Source organism: Cupressus sempervirens, chromosome 6 (assembly GCF_028749045.1).
Source record: "Cupressus sempervirens isolate cs-2001-9-10 chromosome 6, ASM2874904v1, whole genome shotgun sequence".
NCBI classification, from domain to species: Eukaryota; Viridiplantae; Streptophyta; class Pinopsida; order Cupressales; family Cupressaceae; genus Cupressus; species Cupressus sempervirens.
Genome location: NC_143123.1, coordinates 709,428,097 through 709,449,145, shown reverse-complemented (window position 1 = coordinate 709,449,145; position 21,049 = coordinate 709,428,097). Strand labels below are relative to the sequence as shown.

General features: G+C 36.2%; 1 pseudogene; it reads right to left on the bottom strand.

Moving 5' to 3' along the window:
• LOC149554251 (uncharacterized) overlaps positions 1–21,049 on the bottom strand; it is a 170,764-nt pseudogene that overhangs the window by 117,750 nt on the left and 31,965 nt on the right.

Below are 21,049 nucleotides of genomic sequence, written 5' to 3'. Positions count from 1 at the left end.
TTGTACTTCTAGTACCTTCAAAATAGTCCTCTTAAGTAGATGGCTCTGATACCAATTTTTTGAATTATTTAGAATAATTAGTTATGCAAGGTCTAAATGTACAATTAAAACTTTTCACAACTTAGTGAACCCATATCCATAAAATATTTTCATCATTCATGCATCGATTAGATTATGCAATCACTTAAACTTGTAGGTTGCTACCAGATCAATTTGCAAATATGTACACATGAAACATAATAGATTCAATAACACATTTGACACAATGATTTAATGTAGAAACCTAATTTAGTAAAAACCACCCGTAGCATGCTACTCATTATCACTCTTTTGAAGTGATGCCCTGTGAAAGCCCAACCTTGTTAAAGGTTACAATACACACTGTTAAATGTGACCTGGTTAAAAGATTTCAATCAACTTGTTAGAAGTGAGCCTTGTTAGATGATTTTAGATCATTCACTTGGAATGTCACCCTATTAAAGGATTTACAAATGATTGTTAGGTCATCCTTAATCCAAAGTATTTAGTAGAGATTAATAGTAAGGCTTGATCTAATAACAACTTACAACTTCATTTATAGATTACAAATCTCTACTTTAGTCCTTCATTCTATGTGGCTTTCACACACTTAAGATCTGATAGCTTGTTCACCCTTCAAGAATCCACACCCTTAATCATTCTTGCTCTATTTTCTAATGTAGTATCTTATCTTAGGTCACTAAATGAAGCAAAAACCCTAGAATCCTTATCTTCCTTAGGTTCATCCTCCTTTGTCCACTTTAGGGTTAGGTTAGATTAGATAGGACTTAGTGAATCTACCACTCATTTTATTTCATTCCCTTCTAGAAACTTCTCCTTCAATCCTCTTTGAATTCATTACAAAACAGTTTATCTTGAATTTTGTGCCACCATCTCATCAATCTTATCTCCCACATGGTTCACATAATCCAAGAAATCAAACTTGTTGGCTCAGATTCATCAAATTCTTGATCTTTCTCATAATGTTGACACTTGGAATTAATTAATTTCTGATGCTTGGCACATACTGCATTGCTTGACATCTCCTATGAAAACACTTAGCGTGAACTAAAGTTTATTGGTGCTTGGCATCAACTAGACTTTACTTGGCTTACACTGTTTCACTTGGCTTACAATGAAGTTGACGTTTCTTAGCTCCAACTAATTTTTTTCTCATTTTGCACTAAATTTTCTTGGCACCTACTATCCACTTGGTCAATCATGGTAGGCTAACTTTGTTTAATTTGTTCTTCTAAACTTACTCAGTATAACCAACCTTTGCAACCTTAAGTAGATTATCAATGCACTATAATATCATTGTGTTAACTAATCCTTGTACTCTTTTTCATATCATAACTCAACCTTTCCTCTAGGTTCTATTATTACCTCATTTGATCAAATCTTCTTCATCAATTAAATAAATGATAGTACTTAAAATTATCTTACCAGCAAGTAACAAGGTATGTGTAGGATCATGGTGTGCCAAAAAGTGGCGATGTGAAAAAACGAGAGTTTGAAGACGCCTAAAAGTAATTCAAAATCCGCTCTGACTTTTTTTTACCTATCTAGGAACCAAACCTGGAAGGTTAAGCCGAGCCTTATCGGATATCCGATATCATATCAGATATCCGAATAATAATTAAAATCATATAATAGTATGATATATTATTTAATATTATTACTATTGATATAAAATAATAATAATAATATTAAATAATCTTTCATACTATTATATTATAATAATATAATATAATATTTAATATATTATAATATATAGTAATGTAATATAATATATATATATAATATAATATAATAATAAAAAGTAATATCTTATAATATAATATATAATAAAAAAGTATAATATATTATAAATTATAATAATATAGTATAATAATAATATTTTATATTATAATATATAGTAAATTAATATAATAAATATAAAATATAATATAAAAATATATAAAATGTAATATATATGTTATATTATATATATTATAATATCGGATATCCGATATAATATCGAATATCTGATACCTGTGCATGGATTAAACACAAAATCACTACCCTATGACCCCCTTTGACCCATATTACCCATTCGAATATGTCCCTAGGGGTCCTAGGACCCCTAGAGACATTTATCGTCGTTTAATGCGTCAAAGAGGGTTATAGGTCACCTTATGACCCCCTTTGACCCATATTACCCATTCGAATATGTCCCTAGGGGTCCTAGGACCCCTAGAGACATATATCATCGTTTAATGGGTCAAGAGGGTCATAGGTCACCCTATGACCCCCTTTGACCCATATGTATGATTCGAATATGTCCCTAGGCATCCTAGGACCCCTAGAGACATATATCATCATTTAAAGGGTCAAAGAGGGTCATAGGTTACCCTATGACCCCATTTGACCCATATTACCCATTCGAATATGTCCCTAGGGGTCCTAGGACCCTTAGGAACATATGTCGTCAACTAATGCACCAAAGGGGGTCATAGGTCACCCTATGACCCCCTTTAACTCATATGAACGATTCAAATATGTCCCTAGGGGTCCTAGGACCCCTAGGGACATATTTGAATCGTTCATATGAGTTAAAGGGGGTCATAGGGTGACCTATGACCCCTTTGACCCATATGAACGATTGGAATATGTCCCTAGGGTCCTAGGACCCCTAGGGACATATGTCGTCGTTTAATGGGTCAAAGAGGGTCATAGGTCACCTTATGACCCCATTTGACCCATATTACCCATTCGAATATGTCCCTTGGGGTCAGAGGACCCCTAGGGACATATGTCATCGTTTAATGGGTCAAAGAGGGTCATAGGTCACCCTATGATCCCCTTTGACCCATAATACCCATTCGAATATGTCCCTAGGGGTCCTAGGACCCCTACAGACATATGTCATCGTTTAATGGGTCAAAGAAAGTCATATGTCACCCTATGACCCCCTTTGACCCATATTACCCATTCGGATATGTCCCTAGGAGTCCTAAGACCCCTAGCGACATATCTCATCATTTAATGGGTCAGAGAGGGTCATAGGTCACCCTATGACCCCCTTTGACCCATATTACCCATTCGAATATGTCCCTAGGGGTTCTAGGACCCCTAGAGACATATATCATCGTTTAATGGGTCAAAGAGGGTCATAGGTCACCCTATGACCGCCTTTGACCCATATGTATGATTCGAATATGTCCCTTGGGGTCTTAGGACCCCTAGAGAGATAAGTCATCATTTAAAGGGTCAAAGAGGGTCATAGGGTAACCTATGACCCCATTTGACCCATATTACCTATTTGAATATGTCCCTAGGGGTCCTAGGACCCCTAGGGACATATGTCGTCGTTTAATACATCAAAGGGGGTCATAGGTCACCCTATGACCCCCTTTGACTCATATGAATGATTCAAATATGTCCCTAGGGGTCCTAGGACCCCTAGGGACATATGTTGTCATTTAATGGGTCAAAGGGATTCATAGGTCACCCTATGACCCCCTTTGACCCATATGAATGATTGGAATATGTCCATAGGGTCCTAAGACCCCTAGGGGCATATGTCATCATTTAATGGGTCAAAGAGGGTCATAGGTCACCCTATGACCCCATTTGACCCATATTACCCATTCGAATATGTTTCTTGGGGTCTGAGGACCCCTAGGGACATATGTCATCGTTTAATGAGTCAAAGAGGGTCATAGGTCACCCTATGACCCCTTTTGGCTCATATTACCCATTTGAATATCTCCCTAGGGGTCCTAGGATCCCTAGAGACATATATCGTCATTTAATGCGTCAAGAGGGACATAGGTCACCCTATGACCCCCTTTGACCCATATGAACGATTCGAATATGTCCCTAGGGGTCCTAGGACCCCTAGAGACATATGTCATCATTTAATGGGTCAAAGAGGGTCATAGGTTATGCTATGACCCCATTTGACCCATATTACCCATTCAAATATGTCCCTAGAGGTTCTAGGACCCTTAGGGACATATGTCGTCGTTTAATGGGTCAAAGAGGGTCATAGGTCACCCAATGACGCCCTTTGACTCATATTACCCATTCGAATATGTCCTTAGGGGTCCGAGGACCCCTAGAGACATATATCATCGTTTAATGGGTCAAGAGGGTCATAGGTCACCCTATGACACCCTTTGAGCCATATGAACGATTCGAATATGTCCCTAGGGGTCCTAGGACCCTTGGAGACATATGTCATCGTTTAACGGGTCAAAGAGGGTCATAGGTTACCCTATGACCCCATTTGACCCATATTACCCATTCGAATATGTCCCTAGGGGTCCTAGGACCCCTAGGGACATATGTCCTCATTTAATGGGTCAAAGGGGGCTCATAGGTCACCCTATGACCTCCTTTGACTCATCTGAACGATGCAAATATGTCCCTAGGGGTCCTTGGACCCCTAGGGACATATGTCATCGTTTAATGGGTCAAAGGGGGTCATAGGGTGACCTATGACCCCTTTTGACCCATATGAACCATTCGAATATGTCCCTAGGGTCCTAGGACCCCTAGGGACATATGTCTTCGTTTAATGGGTCAAAGAGGGTCATAAGTCACCTTATGACCCCTTGTGACCCATATTACCCATTCGAATATGTCCCTAGGGGTCCTAGGACCCCTACGAACATATGTCATCGTTTAATGGGTCAACACCTATGACACCCTTTGACCCATATTACCCATTCGAATATGTCCCTAGGGGTCCTAGGACCCCTAGAGACATATATCATCGTTTAATGGGTCAAGAGGGTCATAGGTCACCCTATGACCCCCTTTGACCCATATGAACGATTCGAATATGTCCCTAGGGGTCCTAGGACCCTTAGAGACATATGTCATCATTTAATGGGTCAAAGAGGGTCATAGGTTACCCTATGACCCCATTTGACCCATATTACCCATTCAAATATGTCCCTAGGGGTCCTAGGACCCCTAGGGACATATGTCATCATTTAATCGGTCAAAGGGGGTCATTGGTCACCCTACGACCCCCTTTGACTCCTATGAATGATTCAAATATGTCCCTAGGGGTCCTAGGACCCCTAGGGACATATGTCCTCGTTTAATGAGTCAAAGGGGGTCATAGGTCACCCTATGACCCCATTTGACCCATATGAACGATTCGAATATGTCCCTAGGGTTCCAGGACACCTAGGGACATATGTCATCGTTTAATGGGTGAAAGAGGGTCATAGGTCACTCTATGACCCGCTTTGACACATATTACCCATTCGAATATGTCCCTTGGGGTCCAAGGACCCCTAGGGACATATGTCATCGTTTAATGAGTCAGAGAGGGTCATAGGGTGACCTATGACCCCCTTTGACCCATATTACCCATTCGAATATGTCCCTAGGGGTCCTAGGACCCCTAGAGACATATATCATCGTTTAATGGGTCAAGAGGGTCATAGGTCACCCTATGACCCCCTTTGACCCATATGAATGATTTGAATATGTCCCTAGGGGTCCTAGGACTTCTAGAGACATATGTCATCGTATAATAGGTCAAAGAGGGTCATAGGTTACCCTATGACCCAATTTCAGCCATATTACCCATTCGAATATGTCCCTAAGGGTCCTAGGACCCATAGGGACATATGTCGTCGTTTAATGGGTCAAAGGGGGTTATTGGTCACCCCATGACCCCCTTTGACCCATACGAACAATTCAAATATGTCCCTAGGGTCCTAGGACCCCTAGGGACATATGTCATCATTTAATTGGTCAAAGAGGGTCATAGGTCACCCTATGACCCCCTTTGACCCATATTACCCATTTGAATATGTCTCTTGGGGTCCAAGGATCCCTAGGGAAAAAAGTCATCATTTAATGGGTCAAACAGGGTCATAGGTCACCCTATGACCCCCTTTGACCCATATTACCCATTCGAATATGTCCCTAGGGGTCCTAGGACCCCTAGAGACATATATCGTCGTTTAATGGGTCAAGAGGGTCATAGGTCACCCTATGACCCCCTTTGACCCATATGAACGATTCGAATATGTCCCTAGGGTTCCAGGACACCTAGGGACATATGTCATCATTTAATGGGTGAAAGAGGGTCATAGGTCACCCTATGAACCGCTTTGACACATATTACCCTTTCGAATATGTCCCTTGGGGTCCAAGGACCCCTAGGGACATATGTCATCGTTTAATGGGTCAGAGAGGGTCATAGGTCACCCTATGACCCCCTTTGACCCATATTACCCATTCGAATATGTCCCTAGGGGTCCTAGGACCCCTAGAGACATATATCGTCGTTTAATGGGTCAAGAGGGTCATAGGGTGACCTATGACCCCTTTTGACCCATATGTACGATTCAAATATGTACCTAGAGGTCCTAGGACCCCTAGGGACATATGTCATCGTTTAATGTGTCAAAGAGGGTCATAGGTCACCCTATGATCCCCTTTGATGCATATGAACGATTCGAATATGTCCCTAGGGGTCCGAGGACCCCTAAGGACATATGTCATCGTTTAATGGTTCAAAGAGGATCATAGGTCACCCTATGACCCTCTTTGACCCATATGAACGATTCAAATATGTCCCTAGGGGTCTAAGGACCCCTAGGGACATATGTCATCGTTTAATGGGTCAAAGAGGGTCATAGGTTACCCTATGACTCCATTTGACCCATATTACCCATTCAAATATGTCCCTAGGGGTCCTAGGACCCCTAGGGACATATGTCATCATTTAATGGGTCAAATGGGGTCATAGGTCACCCTATGACCCACTTTGACCTATATGAACAATTCGAATATGTCTCGAGGGGTCCAAGGACCCCTAGAGAAATATGTCATCATTTAATGAGTCAGAGAGGGTCATAGGTCAGCCTATGACCCCCTTTGACCCATATTACCCATTCGAATATTTTCTTAGGGGTCTTAGGACCCTTGGAGACATATATCATCGTTTAATGGGCCAAACAGGGTCATAGGTCACCCTATGACCCTCTTTGACCCATATGAATGATTGGAATATGTCCCTAGGGGTCCTAGGACCCCTAGGGACATATGTCATCATTTAATAGGTCAAAGAGGGTCATAGGTCACCCTATGACCCCCTTAGACCCATATTACCCATTCGAATATGTCCCTAGAGGTTCTCGGACCACTAGGGACATATGTCATCATTTAATGGGTCAAAGGAGGTCATAGGTCACCCTATGACCCCCTTTGACCCATATGAATGATTCGACTATGTCCCTGGGGGTCCTAGGACCCCTAGGGACATATGTCGTTATTTAATAGGTCAAAGGGGGTCATAGGTCACCCTATGACCCCCTTTGACCCATATGAATGATTCGACTATGTCCCTAGGGGTCTTAGGACCCCTAAAGACATATGTCATCGTTTAATGGGTCAAAGAGGGTCATAGGTCACCCTATGACCCCCTTTGACCCATAATATCCATTCGAATATGTCCCTAGGGGTCTTAGGACCCCTAGAGACATATGTCTTCGTTTAATTGGTCAAAGGGGGTCATAAGTCACCTTATGACCCCATTTGACTGATATGAATGATTCGGCTATGTCCTTGGGGGTCTTAGGGACATATGTCATCATTTAATGAGTCAAAGGGACCCCCTTTCACCCATTAAAGGACGACATATGTCCGTAGAGTTCCTAGGACCCCTAGAGACATATATCATCGTTTAATGGGTCAAAGAGGGTCATAGGTCACCCTATGACCCTCTTTGACTCTTATATATTAATAATATACATATATATTAATAATATACATATATATTAATAATATACATATCAATATAATATTATATATATATATATATACATATACATATTACATTATTATATTTAATAAAAATATTACATTATTATATAAATATATTAGTAACATACATATTAATATAATAATATATAATACGTATTTTATATATATATAAATTACGTTATTATATTTAGTAAAATTAATAATAATATATTATATTTATAGATTGTAATAAGATTAACATAAGATATTATTATATATTACTAGATTATATCTTGTATGTTTACATTATGTTATTATATATATATATATAATATATTAAAATATGCCTTTACATATTAATATAAGTGAAATAATTTAAAAATAAAAAACTAGAACTTTTAAATCGAATTTTTCTCTAAAATTTGAAGACTTTTAGAATTTGACTACCGAGCCATAATCGGATATCCAATGTCAAATCGGATATCCGATTTGAAATCAGATATCTGATCAGGCTTGGTATTTACCAAGCCTGCCCAGTCAACCCCAAAGACGTGTTTATAGAGAGTTTTAGTGATACTCAGACTTCGGGTAGCCGTCTGACAATGTTATTTTGATCGAAATTGAATGAAACGAAATGGGTTTTTTAATATCCCTCTTTAGATTCCATCAATATAATTTTTGTCAAATTCTGAGTTCGATAAGTATTTATTAGTTAATTATCAATGAAGATTATTGTAAAGTGCTGATTGACATACTGAATGAAAAATAGCTATAACTTTCAAACGGTATAACATTTTTTAAATCTAAAAGTTGCATCACATTCTATACTTCGCCTAGTATAAAAAATAAAATTTAAAAAAAAAAATTTGATCAAATTTTCTATTAGTTAGGGTGGTCAGACACGGGACTTTTTTAATCCAAAAAAGTTTTGGTAGAAAATTCATATTTAATTATTTATTTGGAATAAAAATATCAAAAAATATGCGTCACATCTAGGCATGAGTCTAGTTTTAATATCTATAATTATATTAAAAAAATATTATGATTTTATTTTGATTAAGGTGGTCAGACATACACCTACTTTTTATTTTCGCCCTGAAATTTTCTTAGTACTGCATTAAAATTCAAACTTTTGACCAATCAATTATTTTTTTCTCCTGATAAGGCCTAGTAGTTTAGAAACTACATTCAATTTTCTACAAATTATTTTCTTGCAACTTTTTGATATAAAGTCCATAACCACTTCAAAATTATGTGTCAAGTTGACATAAACTTGATTTGCTGATTTTTCACTGCCACTTAAGGCCATAGTTTGGTACACCATGATCTTGCACATACCCAACAGTGTCGACATTAGTGACAAAAAAATGATTGAAACATATTTACCATACTTGTATTAATTTTTTTTCAACAATGGCATAATTAATTCTCTTATAATATTATGGAAATTAAAATCTTTCCATTTTAGAGTCCAACAACTCAATTTCCTTGCATAACTGACTAGAGTCTTGAAGGTTCAACTTCTTAAAATAATAACTTATAAAATATTGAGTTGATTGGCTATTGCTACTGTTAGAATAAATAATTAATTATTAATTATTTATTATATTTGCTTAAGCTTACTTAGGTCATGCATTTATTTAATATTTTGTATTTAATGCATGTAGTGGTTAGTTGTTGACAACACGGGAGTTTGTTCCCTTCTAGTTGTCAATCTTATCTTCTACCACCTTCTAGCTTGTTCTACAAGCTTCCATGAGCTCTTTATAAGTGGGCTCTCCCTCATTGTATAACATCACATATCATATTGCACATTGTAAATACATTTTTATTGTGTTTGCATATTTGGCTCTCATATTCGTTTAGGGTTTTTTCCTTGCTCCATGCTCTTCTTCTCTTTGGCTTCTCTTTGACAGGTCTCGCATGCAGGTGATCTTGGGCATCTTCGAAGTTGGCATTCCTCAACTCTAACATGGTATCAGAGCTTTCCTGTTGCTACTTCGTTGAAGAAATTTTGAAGCCATGATTTGAAGTCACAAACCCTAATTTGTTTGTGCAATTTTTCTTCAAATCAGGAGATCAACAAATTTTTGGAGCAGTTTTAGCCCAAACGTACATCACCATTGGATCCACAAGGCCGTTTGTAGTCAGGATTCATATAAAGCTTGTTATTTTTGGACACAAGGCAATTTTGGGAATTTTTTGAAGCCTCCAGGGTCTAATGTACGGATCGTACGGATGCAGGGTCAAAAAAAATAAAAATAAAATTATTAAAATGGGTCACCACCAGTGTGCCATCGGGCGGCCACCCGCGCACCGCTCGCCGGCCACCACAGCTAGCTGAGCTGCCGCTGGGCAGCCCTGGCCCGGCTGCCACCGGCCGGCCAACCCCGCACCGCCCATCGTAGTGGCGTCGCTTCAGTTTTCCCAGCCACCGCTCAGTCTCGCCACCCCTGTAGCCACCTCCGCCAGGTCCTCGGCTCTGACAGCTGTGCACTCTGTCAGCAGTCTCTGTCAGCGTTTGCAACCACTGCAGGGGTGACACATTGCCTAGGCGCCACGTGGCACCTGGCCACGTGGAATCGCCACGTCACCCTGCCACGTCAGCACTTTTTCCATGTGGTTGCCACATGGCATGCCACGTGGCACTCTTTTTTGTCGCAACGGTTGACGGGCCGTCAAATTTTTTCCCGTCAAATGCTAACGTCAACGCTGTGTCATCAGGCCTTGCATGCACCTCTCTTGATTTCATTTTGGACCTACCTTTGGTTTTTTGGCCATAACTTTTGCATACGGAGGTATTTTTTCAATCTGAAAGAAGCGCCAAAAAGCTGGTTCTGAGACGGAGATTTTGGTGTAGTTATTTTTAGGATTTGATGCATTTTTATTGCCTATTTTTCAGTCAAAGTCTAAAGTCTTTTTTTGACTCTGGCATGCATATCTTTTCTGTCCCATGCCCGTTTTCTGAAAAATTTATATTTATGGAAAGTTGGTTCTATGTACTTTTTAGAAATGTGGTCATTTTTCTTCATTTTTGGCTTTTGCTCTTTCTATCATAATTTTGGTATTTTCACTCTATGGTGGATATTTTGAGTGTTTTAGGCCTGAGGATCATTTTCCTAGCATGGTTTGCTTTGTTTTCAGCTGTACTTTTCTTTGTTGCAGCTCTTTTTCAGTACTAATCATTGTAGCTATCATTTTGACGCACTTTTTTATTTCACACTGAGATAAAGTGTCACTTTTGCATTCCGGGAATCATGAATGTTGTTTTGAGTCAGTTGTACTTGCACTATTTTCATAAAGCACCATGGGGGGGGTTATTGTTTGCTGTTTTAGGCATTCTCCCTTTGTCAAGTGAGTGTCCCTTCCATGACATTAGCCCCATGCAGAGTTAGTTTGACCGTGTCTTTATCGGTGTCTATACCTCTTTTCCTCTCTCCTCGTTCTTGGTTCATTTGCAGGAGATTTTGGCCCACCTTCTCAGTTGCCTGTCATCACACCCCGTCTACATTAAGGGAGGGTTATGCTATTGTTCTAATGCATCCATGGTTCGATGGTTCAATAGTGTGAACTATGTATTCAGTGGTTGATCTTATATACAAGGCGATTGCAGTGGCTGGCTACCTATGCATTTCGGTGAGATGGATCATCTACCATATAGACATGCTCAGTTTGTGCCTCCTTCTTCCATTGAGGTTCTTCAGATCAGCATTTTGGCAGATTTTGCAGCTTCTTCATGCTTCAGTGATGTTGGTTCTTCATGATCACTTCTTGTTCCTGTTTTAGGGGACAATTTCCCTAGTTGGAGACTTCTTGAGTTCTTCACTAGGTTCTTACCTCTTTTTGGGGGAGGGTTTTTCCCATGTGGTTTTCTCTCTTTCCTCACTTACAGAGGTTGCATCTTTTCTTGCATTGTACTTGGGTACCTAAAATGGCCTTGTTGCCGGGACCCATTATGCATTTCATCTTAGTTTTGTGAGCTTAAGGCATTTCCCTAAGTTGCACTTAAGGGGGGGTGTTAGAGTAAATAATTAATTATTAATTATTTATTCTATTTTCTTAAGCTTACTTAGGTCATGCATTTATTTAATATTTTTTATTTAATGCATGTAGTGGTTAGTTGTTGACAACACGGGAGTTTGTTCCCTTCTAGTTGTCAATCTTATCTTCTACCACCGTCTAGCTTGTTCTACAAGCTTCCATGAGCTCTTTATAAGTGGGCTCTCCCTCATTGTATAACATCACATATCATATTGCACATTGTAAATACATTTTCATTTTGTTTGCATATTTGGCTCTCATGTCCATTTAGGGTTTTTCCCTTGCTCCATGCTCTTCCTCTCTTTGGCTTCTCTTTGACAGGTCTCGCATGCAGGTGATCTTGGGCGTCTTCGGAGTTGGCTTTCCTCAACTCCAACAACTACCATATTTTGTAAAGGACACAAAGTTCTATATGTTCTTGAGTGAGAAAAGTCACTCGCGCCAAGGTTTGACCCTTTTCAGAGCCTCTATATCCTTTAGAATTGAGTTCAAAATTTTTGTATGACTTTGCTAAAATAGAAAAATGTAGTAACTTCATAACTAAACTTGATCCTATCATGAAAATTTATTGGTAGAGTTATATAACTAAAGTGCACTTCCAAGAAATAATTATAACAATTTGTGCCCAAATGAATAAATTCCCAAAATAAGCTTTTGCCAAATATAGTTAACCTGCATAAAGATAATCCTTAATGAGCCTCTAGAGGCTTCAAAATTGAGCTCAAAGTTTTTTTTACCCTTTTTCCAAAATAAATAAAAATTCAATATCTTCAAAACTAGAATTGTTCTTGTTAGCTCCAACTAATAATTTTGAAGATAAGAGATAGTATAATGTATGTGAAATAGTTAGATCAATTGTTATATTGGCATTGATGTCTAGCTTGAAAAGGTAAGACATTATGCTAATTTAGTAAGGTGTTAAATCATCTAAAAAATATAGTGTTGAATAGGGTGTTAAAGATAATGATTATTGAATGATGAAGAAGAAAATGAAAATTAAAGGAAGTCTTGATAAGTATGTGGATTTCAATGGGTAGTTGATGAGTTATACTTTGGAAAGATAATATTGATTTGATTACATGAGTTGATTAAGTGTAGAGATGATACTCAAGAAAGTTACTTTGGTTAGAAAGAAAAGAAATAATTTATGAAGTGGAAATGAAAAGAAATAATGATTTGCACCAAGCTAGACAATTAGGTCAGTAAATGAATGAATAGTAGTCACCAAGAAATCATAGTAGTCACTAGGCATATGTTAAGTAAGTGAGGAATGAACAATATTGATTGAGTGAGTACAATGTTAAATGAGAAAGGGAACTATGAACAATTTCTAGAAGAATCAATTTGAGGTTGACATTTGGTGAAAATATGGATCAAGATCAATAAGATTCTAAGATAAGGATGAAGTAAATAAGGGAATTTAATAAAGGGATCAAATATGATCTGATGATAGAGATTCAATGATAAGAAGAGGAGTTCAAAGTTTGAAGTCACTCTATATTGATTGTGTGTCTAGACTCAATGTATGCAAGATGGAAGAAGATTAGTTGGTTGTGATTAAGTGGGAAATATTAGGAAATCTAGTTAAGTAGTAGTTGTAGAAAAAATGTTCATCTCTCCCCTTGGGATTTGTGACAAGGGCTTACCTTTCTTCTCTGTACTGTAGGTCAAGTTGTTGTATTAGACACTAATAGATCAATATTTTGGTGCAAAGAAAACCCCACTCTAAATAGTGGTACAAGAGCTTTGTCATGGGTTTGGATCCTTAGAACATTAAGTAATGCTAAGAGGGAGATTTTTGGAAAATTATTTATCTCTCCCCTCGGCATTTGTGACAAGGGATTAGCTGCCTCATGTGTAGTACAAGTTGTGTAATCTTGCTAGAAATAGTGGGGTGAATCAATATTCTACAAAATTTTACCCATTGCTAGATATTATTAATTACTTTGAAACATGCATATGAAAGTAAACCAATAATGATGAACAGTACACAAAACCATACACAAAGACAACTTGTGACATCATTATTTGTTAACTAGGGAAACCCTGGCCAAGGAAAATCATCTGTGGGGATGGTACCCACAAAATGATATAGTAAATAAAATAATCTTGTTAAGGATCTTGAGTCTGTTAGGAGTCTATCAAATACATATAGTGCCTAGAGTTCTTGTTAGATGTCTAGGCTCGATCAAAAGCCTCAATCCTGTTAGGAGTTGGTAGAACAATTACAATGTATGCAAGAAGAGCCCATTACCCTAACATGCAATGTATAAATAATTTTCTTCACAACTATAGATATACATACTTGATATTGTCTCACTATTGTAATTCACACTTTCTTTGATCATTCATTAGATTTTGCATCACATAAAGTTTTCATATCACATATACTTCCTTCACAATAGAACTTGCATCACATATTTGCTTCCATTTAGTTGTGCAAGATATGATCTTTACTTATACCTTGCTAATTATCAAAAATCTTGATCATTCAACCTTGAAGCTTTTGCACTCTTGGCTAGTTATTAGGTTAACATCTAGGATGATAGACCATTCTAGTTAAGTAATTATTTTGTTACCAAAATAATTGTGTAAGTCGTATAATTTATTTTACTGTTCTATTATGTTAGTTACTTGTACTCGCAATTCCTCTATAACTAATTCCTTACTATCCATATAGATATGCATACTAGCACACATCAACTTGACTCTTTCAATAATCAGTCCTCAACTAGACATAAGCTAACTCAAACTCTATCATGTGTACATACCGAATCTATCTCTATGTTGTTGCAAACTGTTCAATACTTAGACAATTTGATATCTCTAATTTCATAATGAAATACCAAAATATATATGTTTCCATAAATGATATTACTCACTTATATACCTCACCATATTGCCAACAATGTCCCCCTTTACCATTGATGGTAATATTTGGTAAAAATTGGCTATCCTATAAAACAACAATAAATACAAAAGGATACTACTTAAAACTAGCCTTGAAAACTTGATAATTGTATTCATGTCTTGATGGATCATTACATTCCTTATCTCTCCTCTTACAATTATTTCCTATATACATAGCTAAGGTCCCCCTTAAATATATAAAATTTCCTTTACATTCTTCTCCCCTTTGACATTAATGACAAAGGCATCCAAAATATACAATCAAAATAAATTTGTGTTACCTTACTCTATACTAACTTGAGATTCTTGATATACAATCTACAAAACCAAGTTTCATCTTCTCGAGCTCCTTCTTTGAGTCCTCTTTTATTGTATATAATATACTAATAAGTGTGCATAATGCATATGATGCAACTTCTAGTATGCCCAAATCTATGTAGGCAAATTTGTCATAGAATGCCTTTGTTGCAAGACACTCCTCCAATCACCTCTACAAAATGCTAGCTTTAGGGGAAAATATTCTATAAGGACAAAGAATCTCTTTATCACCTTCTCCTTTTCAATTTCAACACCTTTAATAGCATTATGAACTATATCCATTTTTGCTTCAATGTCCTCAATGGTCACATCTAGCTACTACAATCTATTAATGAGTGTTTGAAGCTCAATCATTCTACCTTTAATTAGGTTATTAGACTCTAATAAGTAATTGTAATACATTGTACATTGTCTATACAATTTCTTTCCTTCATCTATGACCTTCCTTAATTTCTTTATGCAAACATTTAGAGTCTACAAGTCATTTTTGACATTTGTGCATATTGTAACACCCCAAAATTAGCACATTGCCATGATAAACCAATTCTTGTCTATTTAATAAACTCTAAGTCCTATTTTACTAGGAAATCTTGATTCAAATAATTTCTACTTGACCTAAGTGTCAAATGCAAAAAATCCCTATTCAACATTAATTACATATTTAATTCCTGAATATTTATCGGATTGGCTAAATTAACCTTTTAATTGAATTAGTTTAATTATAAGTCCTAGCACTTTAATTAAATCAAATTCACCCCTTTAGCTAATATACACGAGGAATTAAATATATTTAATTAAATTAAATATCCTCATTCTAATTATTAAATTTAATTATTCAATTCATTAGAATATTCAACTATGAGGTCATATTTAATTTCCTTATATCAAATATCTTCTCCAATGTTCTCTCTTCAGTTCAAAAATGGAAACTTTGAGTTGACTGTAATTAGAAAAGGAATTAAATTAGTTAACTCATTATTCCAATCAAAAGCAATCAATTAACTAAATTTTCATAAGGAAACTTTCTGTTCTAACTAAATCTTCTTCAAATCTCAACCATTCATTCAATTTGATCTCAACCATTGATCAAATTCTTGGATTCTATTTAAGAAGCCTCGAATTCCATATTTTGGAGGATGCAAATGAATAGTATCAAACTTATGTTGAATTGATTACTCATTTCATTTACATTCATAGTTTTCATTATTCTTGCATATTAATCTTATATAGTTTAATAATGCATCAATTTAGATTAATTATTCTTTCTTATTCTTAGATTAAGCATGCATACATTTAGATTAATCTTGCATATCTCATATAGCTTAAAATCCTTCATTCTAGGTGTTTGGTTGCTAGCTTCTCGATTTGAGAGTGAATAGCAAAATGATTCTAGTTAGAAAGCAACAGATCAACCTGTTGGTTATTTTGGATGAACAACTCCATGTTTATTCTAGGATGATTCTCCAAATAATGATCATGTTGAAGTGTGTGTGAATACAAAGGCCCACATTTCCCATTCACATTTCTGGTGCCCAATAGGTGGCCAAGAAATCAACTTTTTGGCCTCATCTATTCTTTATTCTACAATTTTTTAATGTTCTTTCACTTTCATTAGTATAGTCCCCCAGTTTCTCATGTGAAAAATCTCATTCTCACATGAAGAAAATAAGATTTTGCTCCCTTTTCTGCACATCGTCGAATGAAAAGGTATATAATTGTGTGGGTTCTCATGTAATACACACCATTTTCTCACACAAGCATATGAAGAATTTTCCACAAAATTTGGTATTAGTAAAGGAAAAATGTAGTTTTTAGATTTTTTTTTATCATGGTTATTTAACCGATGGTTGTTTCTAAAGAATTTTATTTTTGGTTTCTCATTTTCAACAACTTAATAGTCATTTGTAAATCACCTATCAAAGACACCCTATTAAAAAATCTTAAACAATACTGATAGTTTGATTATAGGACCTTTTTTTGAAGATATGCATGTCAAATAATATATTCAAATCCACTAAAATGTCATGTTATTTTACTATTTTCTTACACATATTTTATTAGGGCTTGTGAACTTCATAGGGCTTTAGAAAAAGGAATAAGGGAGTATGCTCTTTACTACTAGAAAGTGATGCCCAAGAGTAAATCAAAAACCTAGATGCCTTTGGAATATGGTACCTAAGGGAGGAAATAAAGTTAGTGGTTCTCCCAAGAAATGCTTTCTATGAATAGATCATGGTTTCCTTTTAGTGGATCAAAGTCTTGGAAAAACAAAAGTTAGGATTGGTAAGATACCTCGGTGATGAACATGTTCTGCATGTTTGGGTAAATTGATGAGGTAGATGAGTATGCTCTTTCCTCTTGCAAGAAATCAAAACCTTGGACCCTTGAATCAAAGCCACTAATCTAAGTCAACCTTTAGAGGGATTTCTAGAGCAATCTAACCTCTAGGAATGACCCAAGTGAGCACACAACTTTTTCTGTTGATTCCAACTCACTCTAACAAAGAAGATTTGTAGATAAAAAGACTCCAAAGCTATGTTAGTTTATTTCTCCTTATTCCTAGTATCACATATCAAGAGGAGGCTTTTCCTATTGCATTGGTATTAATATGAATAGAAGCCAAGTAAAAACTTTTAGATAGTTGTTGCTTGGTTAACCTCTAAAAGGGAGCAGTATCTTTGTGCAAGGAGGGGTAAGAATCTCTCTTGTATATGCTCACCATAGGCATGTACCTAGATTTCGGAAGGTGGTATATGCACTTGACCCCTGTCACAAGGGTTCTTATTTAGTGTATATGTTATTGAGTCCTTAGAATAAACCAAAAACATGGGTGCCCTCTACTAAGGTGACACAACTATGTGAGGTTAAAGAATGCACATAAGTTAGAAAAAAAAATTTCTTCCTTTACCATTTTTGGTTATAGGGATAAAGAATTTCTTCTTCAAGTATTTTAACTTGTCCAAATCTTTCAAACAAACGAAATCTCAAGATTCCCCCATCCCTCCAAGTTTCTTTTTCCTCGGTTGGATTGTTTGCAACTACTGCCTGCTTCCGGTGTCTGAAAACAACTATCTACTATAAACCAAAATGATGTCCAAAACTTGAAAAATATGTTGATATATGCCTAAAACTTGTAAACACAGACAATCCTCTCTTTAGAACTATCAAAACTATTGAAAATATTTTCAAGTTTAGTAAAAACTTATCAAACTATCCTTTTTCTTGTGTCCAATTCTGTGCAATTTCATGTGAGAAAACTCTCTTTCTACACTTCATCGCAATGTTATTTGTAGTTCTTTACAGGACTATCTATGAATTTTAGCATGAGATTTTACCAAACATTGTCAATTTATGCCGAAATTCTATCGTTTTAAAGTCAAACTGTCAAATCCTCATACGGCTCTGTGCAACTCCTCATGAAAGAAAACTTGTTCAAATTTGTTGTTCTAAAACTTTTCCTAGTTCTTTATACTTTATCATATGGTTCTCTATGAATATTCATGCAGGATCTTGTCATAAAACTATCAAAACTACTCTTTTAGTTTTGTTTTCTTACCTGTTTGTCTCTACTTCCTCACCCTAGGGTCATTTACTTGCACGAGTCTATCAAAATCTATCAAAAAAAATGAGCTATTTTAAGCTCCCTCTTCAAAATCTGATCCAATTATGATCTATGTCTAGAACACTCGGTCATTCCTCTATTTGCAACAATGTCCAACTTTGACTTCTTTCTTAGTTGACAACTTGCGATCTACACATGAACTAGTCTCCTTACTTAGTTATCTTATTCTATCCTTTTGTGTTCATAATAATTTTTTTCATGATAGTCACAACTCTTGGTTGTTTCATCCATTACTCAAATGAGTTGTACCTAGGTATAAATCACTCTTATCTCACTTTGAGGCTACATTCTAGTGTGGTCCTTGTCTAGGTGTTATTTTTTTCTATTGTCTATGATCATTGAAACAAGGAGTGGAAACATTTTTCATCCCCATAGACTTAGATGAGATAGAGATAAGGGTTGTAATTGTGGCAGAGGTCACTTCCTAGTTTATAAATGGTCTAAATCTAGTGAATCTAGTGAAGAATCTTTATGATCTTTCTCACCTATTAGACCACCTCATGTTCAAAGAATGTTTTCCATAAACTTACAACAAACCAGGAATCCCTTGTATCAAGAGGATCCTAAAACTAGAAAAGCACATATATCTCCAAACAATACAACTAAATTCTCATTCTAGAGACCTTTTTGACAAACATACACGAAAACTTATCATATTCTTGGAATGGCTGAAAAAGACCAAGAAAATAGAGAGTGTAGTAGAGAACAAGATCACCAAAGGAATAAAGGACATAAAGAACCTTTCATTGATGAGAATGAGGAATACAAAGAGATACCCCCTGAAGATATTGAAAAATGTTGCAAGGATAAACACTTTCAGAAAGTCATGGAAATCTTGCTTAATGAGGAGAAAGATAAATAGTTTCTCAAACTTGTCCAAGAAGGAGAAAAAATACCTCACCATTTTAATGCTGAGAAAATCATAACACATGAAGACGAAACTGAAATTTCTAAGTTGCAAAAACAACTAAAGATCTTGCAAGAATAGTTAGCCCAAATGATGTATGATAAGGACAAACTTACAAAAACATACACCTTAGACACTCTTTGTCCATTTCCTTTTGACAAGATTTTAGACATGGCTCATTTTCCAAAAGGCATTGAGCTACCCAAGTATGATAAATACTTTGGAACATCTAATCCCCAAGATCATTTGAGGGAATTTAGTGCTTTGTCTATGGAATTCATGCACAATCAGACATATCTTATGCATTTATTCCCATGAAGTCTAGGTGGTCAAACCATGGAATGAATTTTATGGTTTCCTACTGGTATCAAAATGTTTGATGAGATTACTAACCTATTTGTTCAAGATTACTCACACAACATACAATATCCAGTTAACATACATGACTTTTGTAAGCTTAAATAGAAAGTTGGGGAACATTTCCTCACATTCCTCTAGAGGTGGTGACAACTGTACACCAAATATTCATGAAAGATTCTTGAAACAAAAAAAATTGACATCTTCATGAATAATCATTTACCTAACTTTGGGTATAAATTTCAACTTCAAGGTCAACACACCTTTGAAGACATGTTCACACAAGCTATTTGAATAGAGGAATTTATGGTCAAAAAGGGTACAATAACCCTTCAAAAGGATACTAAACAAGGATCAAGTTCTAGTAAGGATAAGTCCAAGTATGCCTAAACCTGCTAAACTAACTTTAAATCTTACTAACAATTTTGAAGCATCTAAGAATGTTGACAAACCTCCTCCTGACAACAAGACATTTGGAAACAAAATGAAGAACTCATCTTGGGTTACACCTCAAAAAACAAGAATATACATCTCTTGGTGAACCTTTGGATGTGGTCTATAAGACCCTTTTGCAAAACAAGCTCATTTCTCCATTGGATAACTCTCATCCTTATGATCCAAAACCATGACCTTCATGGTGGAATGAAACTACATTTTTTGAATATCATTAGAAAAAGGGTCACAAAACCAACAATTGCATAAACCTACATCACAAAGTTCAAGACTTAATTGATGATGGTGAAATTGTTGTGGATGGACATAATAAGAACTTGGATCACAAGGCTTTAAAGGATCCATTCCCACACTATGAGAAAGGAGAAAATTTTAAATAGAAAGCTCATAACAAGTTTAAATATACATACTCTAATGATGATGATGTGATCAACATGTTTCAAAGTATGGATTTTTGATATTGTGACATCATCACCATCAAAGAGAAATAAGACAACACTAAAAATAAGAAGCCTTTTGTCTTAAGGGGCACTACATCCACCACACATGAAAGAGAACTATCAAAATCTTGTGCCAACATTGTTACACATTCTCATGCTAAGATAGTACTCAAAGACCCTATGCCTTCCATTCCTCTATTAGAACAACACAAAGACAAACCTCTT